General features: G+C 27.1%; 1 protein-coding gene across 2 annotated transcripts in view; it reads right to left on the reverse strand.

Annotated features, from left to right (window-relative positions):
* The window catches only part of LOC145042251 (protein LIGHT-DEPENDENT SHORT HYPOCOTYLS 10-like), a 28,515-nt gene extending 28,416 nt beyond the window's left edge, over positions 1-99 (reverse strand). Inside the window, exon 1 of one of the 2 annotated variants that reach the window (XM_078990647.1) lies at positions 1-93. This exon is cut by the window's left edge and continues 716 nt beyond it. The gene's annotated coding sequence lies outside the window, so the exon portion shown is untranslated. The other variant, XM_078990648.1, reaches the window with a different exon arrangement.
* Between the last annotated feature and the right edge of the window lie 6,934 nt (positions 100-7,033).

Consider the following 7,033-nt stretch of genomic DNA (forward strand, 5'->3'; position numbering starts at 1 on the left):
TGTTTATGTATTTCTATGGTCTAATTCTAAACTGTTTCGGTTTACACTTAAAAGAAACAAGATGTATCATTATTCACCTTGGATTCACCAAGTATTACACACATAGAATACCGAATTACCGATATTCTGATCTCTATTTCATTTTTATATATATGTATATTATATTACATGTAATTAAGCTGTCGTGAATAATGAAACTTTCCCTATGTATCATCATTGACATCTTGAACTTTGTATTACCTACTCAACCAATTGGTGGTAAAACATTTTATTTTATTTTATTTATTATTATTATTATTTTTGGGTTTTGTTTTGTTTTTGTAGATCTTATGTCAGCAAAAATTAACTATGGTCGTTACTTTTTTTATATGTTAGTTAAAATATTCCAGTAAATTTAAATGAAACGATCCAATAACTAGGCGTCGAGTTCACTTCAAAAGTTACGTCCAAAAGTTTATTAAATTTGCTCAAAAGATATAGTACGTATGTTATGACTTTATAGGACGTTAACGGAACGTACTGCGAAATATGAATGATTAATAATTACGACATGTAATTTGATATAAGCCTAAGAAATTAAACATCGCTATCTATGTCTTGAAATTTAATCTAAATGTAGTATATAGTGGCGGACGCATAATATTTTAGTAGAGGTGTCACTCGTATTTCAAACCGGTACACCTAATAGAAAAAACAATTTTTTTTACACTAGGTGCTAGAAATTGAGCAGTGACCAGTGACCCCTAGACTCCACTAATATCCGCCCCTAGTAATATATATATATATATATATATATATATATATATATATATATATATATATATATATATATATATATATATATATATATATATATATATATATATATATATATATATATATAGGAGTATCATCAAATGAGAACACCAAAAATGTTGAGAACGCGAGAACAAAGTATATTCATTTGCGATTCCATGTATATATTTGTGGAGAAATGATAAAATTTTACGCCTTTAATTTCAATCGAAAAGAAAATGCATATTCATGTTGATTGTGCATAAAAATTTATCATTTCTCCATTAATGAATACATGGAATCGCAAATGAATATACTTGTTCTCGCGCTCTCAACCTTTTAGATGTTCTCATTTGATCATTTTTTTTTTCTCTCTCTCTCTCTCTCTCTATATACATATATATATATATATATATATATATATATATATATATATATATATATATATATATAGGTTCAGGTTCATTTGAGACCATTCTAATTTTGTGAGACCGTGAGATCAAATCTAAAAATAATTTTAAAATGCAAAATAAATGGAAAAATCCAAAAATTCTTTTTTTTTTTTTAAATATTATTTTCGGAACTTGAATTAACTAAAAAAAATTAAAAAAATCCGTTTTTTTTTTGAAAAATAAGTGAAATATTCTAATAAAATATTACACTGACATATTCTAAAAAATAATTTTAAAATGCAGAATAAATGGAAAAATCTAAAAATTCTTTTTTTTAAATATTATTTTCGGAACTTGATCTAACCAAAAAAAAAATTCTATTTTTTTTTTGAAAAATACGTGAAATATTTTAATAGAATATTACACTGACATATTCTAAAAAATAATTTTAAAATGCAAAATAAATGGAAAAATCCAAAAATTATTTTTTTAATTATTATTTTCGGAACTTGAATTAACTAAAAAAAAAAAAAAAAAAAAATGGGACTCACGATCTCACAAAATTAAGTCATCTCACATGAACATAACCCTATATATATATATATATATATATATATATATATATATATATATATATATATATATATATATATATATATATATATATATATATATATATATATATATATATATATATATATATATATATAAGTTTTGGGCTAAATATCCAAATCCTTATTAGAGAGGGTTGAGACTTTCGGTGTCATGTTCATGCGGGCTAATATATTTCTGTTGAATGTGATGATTGTGAATTCATTGAAGCCCAAATATGTTTAAAATTATCGAGCCATGCAAACTGTTAAAGAGACCCAACACTAGAGTATATACGGCCATATCTATTGATATTCCTATTTTCATCATATTTAGTTGAAAATATTATTAAGATATAAATAGCTTGACTACATTTGATTTGAATCATTAACTTGAAAATTACAACTTGATGTCTAGGCAAAGGAACAAATAAAATTTGACTACATAATTATAACATCAAGTTACTGATATGTTTATGCAATACCAATGCACAACCGATTTGAAAATTACAACTTATATATCTCAACGAGGTTTTTAAGCATGCGCGTTGCCACGGGAGTTTAAGCAATAATTTGTGTTAAAAGTACATTGTTATAAACAAAAAAACACACTAATGGACATTTAGTGCAAATCTAATGGAAGTACATTGCTACAAATGGAAAAACAATGATAATTATAAATTGCATGTTCACATAGATGCACTAATACACCCGTATACAATCGGGAAGCCTATTCAATTTAAAAATGTTCTAACATGAAAAAAGTACAAGTCTCTTTAAACAACCCAGATATACCCAAGAAATTACAAAACAATTATATGATACATAAATTTAACTAATAAATAATAGCAACACACTTTCATTACTTTGCTTATTGTAGAATCTTTACCCATTTATTTCTATTACAACCTTGAAATTTCAACTTTTTTTTGAAGTACGGGAAGTGATGAAAATAGAATGCTATAATAAACAAATTAAGGAGAATACATTTAAATTTCATTGTTTTTATTCTGAATTTATTTTACCAAATTTAATAGTGAAAACCGGGTTGTAATTTATATGGATGAAAAGTTGGAGCTCATTACTATATGCATAGTGTCATAAAATGAGCACTAAACATTGATGAGAGTCTGGTTTCAAGATTTGTTGAAAAATGAAACCTTAGACCATTCTTCTTTTACAACTTCGGTATTTCTACAGCCCGTTTTTCATTAGGTCTTCACTGTTACACACTTGTCTTTGAACCGTTCTAAATCATTGGGCATTCTGAATAGCCAGTTAGCACCCCGAAGATATTTACCTTCCAAAAAAGAACATAATTTTTTGTAGCCTACATAAGAGATTAGTTATATCAAATCATAAATAGAAAATCTTGTATCCATTGTTGTTTGCCTCAATAACCATGTGAACATGGATATCTCCAATTTCACCGACTTTGTCTAGTCTTATCTTGTATTCATGTGTGTAACTTTGAATATCCTCTGTGCCAAACCACCCGAATCTAATGCACAAATCAAGTTATAATTTTTCTGGTTGGATTGTTTAAAAGTATTATATTTTTCAAAAGTCAGACTTATATCGATAATCAAAAAAATAGATTCAACAATAGATTGGAGTAAAACTTTAAAAATTCTTATATTGGTTTGAATTTCTTTTAAATAACAGTAGTTGGAGAGCATATGTTCATATATATCAATTGGGAAATAGTCATTATCGACAGTCTGATACAATCTTGGTAGATGTAGGTTTTGTTTGCTGTCATATCACAGTATGTTCTCTGATAAGCTAAAAGTACCAACAAAGTACCAAAGTAGGATGTTATTTTACAGATAAAAGAATTGACCAAAATACCACATGAACCATGTCTGCAATTTTACAGATTAAACATTTTATGCATTCAACAATCGGTCAAATACCACAACCACCATTTCTATAATTTACTATTTTCTATATTTATTGTTTCGAATTATTTTGGTTTTTAAATTGTAGTGAGTTTTTGAAACAAGAGGTTATATTTAATGTTTAATAAAGTGTGGAATCAAGGGAAAATTAACATCATATGCTTTATTAATTTTTTAAAATTGGATAAATGAAAAAAATAACAAAATTTAAAGATTAAGCTACATGTGCCTTTGCTCAAGTAGCAAAAATATGTCAAAATAACATCCTACTTTGTCAAAACACGTTATTTTTGTAAGATTTCGAACTAATACGTTATTTTTAAAGATTTAAATACTTTGAAAACCAGTCAAAATAAGATGTTATTTACTGTGTCTTTTTTTTACTAAGTATAGAAGGATTTAGAAGAGAAATTAAACTTTCCCCATGAAATCCAAACTTTTTACAAATTTGTCTTTATATATTTTTTTCTTCCATTTCATTAAGTGTGACATAATTAACAATTTTCTCAAATATTTTATATTTATGACAATAGTTCTTTTCAAACAACAGTTAATGGAGGAAAAATGAAACATGGTCTCAGGGCCGGTGAAGAGGGTGTGCAAGGTGGGCACATGTACAGGGCCCTATTTTTAGGGGCCCAATTTTTTTATTTTTTTTAATACTATATTTAGTTTTGGCCCAAAGTCAATGCAAAACAGTCCACAATCTGTCACGCACGGGAGAAGTCACAAAGGATCATCGCAGGAGAAGGAGACGACAATGTCTAAGGCCTCGCAGAGACCAGTCGATCACATTGAACGCAACTCAGCGACAACGACAACAACTCAGTGACAGGCCGACAACCACTCCTACTAATCTAATATTAATCAGGTTATGAATTAATTTTACAGTTTATCGTTACCGGTTTTAATCGATCAGGGATTCCATCGTTTTTGCATTTTCTTGAACTTTATACTTGCATAAAAAGTATGGCATAATTCTGTTCACATCTTGATAATGAATGAAATGGCCGGACTAAGACTTAGTTTAACAACACAGAAACATAGGCTAAAGAGAAAGTCAATAATCTTAGTTTTAATAGTTTTATCACATTCAGTTTTATCATTATTAGTTTTACTTGAATACTTGAAATCTTGAATGTTGAATGAATGTTGTCATGTTGAATTGAATGAATCATTATCAGTTTTAATGATTTATAGTTTATCACTAATTGTCTAATTCACTGTATTATATATTAATAATTTAATATATAGTTAACGAGTTCTGTGTTAATGAGTTATGACATAAACTCTTTAAATGATATATAAATGTTAAGAAGAAGATACACTTACATACCTTCAAGTAGATATCAATGGCTTTATACAGATACCTTAGCTTGTTCATGAATATGTTAAGTGAAATTCATAAATTTTTATAGTAATAAATTCATATAAAAAGCTATTTCAGCAAGATAACTTTCCATTAACTTTCCAACTTTTTCTATGTCATTTTCTTGATCATTTTTGGTTTCTAATTCATATTTAAGGTAGGAGGCTTACTATTTTATCTAGAACTATCATCTTTTCTGGTTGTTGTTTTGAGTCAATTTTTTTTTGTTCTTTCCGTCTAATAAATTCCTATCAAAAAGCTGACCGACATTATGTTTCTTTTCTTGGTAGGAACCTAGGAGCTTTACTCATCAAAATACTATGATTTTGCTACGTTTATTGCCATAAAGTTTATCGTCGTTTTAAACAAAATAGTTTATATAATTTAATTTGTTACAAGTTAAGGCCTAAGGGCCTTTTTTTTGGCTTGTCTTGGACATTTGAATCCTTAGGATCGGCCCTGCATAGTCTTACCCTTTTAATGGTAGAGAAGATTCCCACACCTGAGGCTTAGCATCTTTGTTCTTGCATATCTTTAAAAATCAAAATAAAAAATTAATATCAAAATTTTTCAAAGATAAAACTTGTATAGGTTGTTCATATTAGATTTGCCTACTTAGACTCTAAAAACACTATCAGTTACCAAGAGTGATCAAACTATGATCCGAATGTGTATCAACTCCATAAATCCCATTCAAAGGGTCACACAGTTAGCCTACTACACAAACCGTTTTATCATATTTTTATTTAAAAATGATGTTGAAAAAATTAAAAATTATATTATTATCCTTTAGTTTAAATTCTCACCTTCATAATGCAACAAGATTGCAGTCTACTTACTACGCATTTCTAGTCGTTCAAAAAAGTTGGCATCAAGATCAAGTGAAAGGACAATAAAAATTTATATTTTTCTAACTACTTCCCAAAATAAAAAGTGAATTTAAAAAAAAATACGAAAATTGACAGTTTATATCTTGTTGTACTACTAAATGGTCATAAAATTGGCTAGAATATATATATATATATATATATATATATATATATATATATATATATATATATATATATATATATATATATATATATATAGGGTTAGGTTCATTTGAGACCACCTATATTTTGTGAGACCGTGAGACGCATTTTTTTTATTTTTTTTTTATTTTTTTTTATTATTTTTAGTTAATTCATGTTCCGAAAATAATATTTAAAAAAAGAATTTTTTGATTTTTCCATTTATTTTGCATTTTAAAATTATTTTTAGAATATGTACAGTGTAATATTCTATTTAGAATGGTCTCAAATGAACCTGAACCTCTCTCTCTCTCTCTCTCTATATATATATATATATATATATATATATATATATATATATATATATATATATATATATATATATAACTTACATAACCTGTTGATGATATTTTTCCCTAGTCCGCCTCCATTTAAGCAAGATATTCTTCAAAAATACTTAAACCTGAAAGAATTTCATGAATAAGAATAACCCGGACAAAGGGTTATTAATCAATGAACACGTAATACAGGAGCATAATGTATTCAAATCCATCACAATTATTAATTCACAGAACTTTCACACAAAAAGTTAATGAAAAGGTAACAAACCTGATCATAAGTACTTCCTCGAGATCTTGCATTGCCTCATCTAGAGATCCATTGTTGATTTTGTTGCTATTCTGATGATAATATTTATATATACTTTAAGCATCCCCTTTATGTGTCTTTTTGAAGCTCTTTGAAATCTAAAACTCCGGAATTGAAGGAAGCAATGATCGTAGACATATATACAAATAGTTGGTGGGCAAACCCCTAAAAAAGCAAATTCTTCGGTTTACATCATTAAAATTAGATTAAATTAATGCAAATCATAGTAATAAAAAAAATGGAAAAGGGAAACAACTGCAAAAAAAAACACTATAATTGCAAAGATGAAATATCAATTAAGGGATACCCCGTCTCCGGTTTTCTTGAATCGGTAGAACATCTTGACTAA

This window comes from Lactuca saligna, chromosome 4 (genome assembly GCF_052625555.1).
Source record: "Lactuca saligna cultivar CGN05327 chromosome 4, ASM5262555v1, whole genome shotgun sequence".
Classification (NCBI taxonomy): Eukaryota; Viridiplantae; Streptophyta; class Magnoliopsida; order Asterales; family Asteraceae; genus Lactuca; species Lactuca saligna.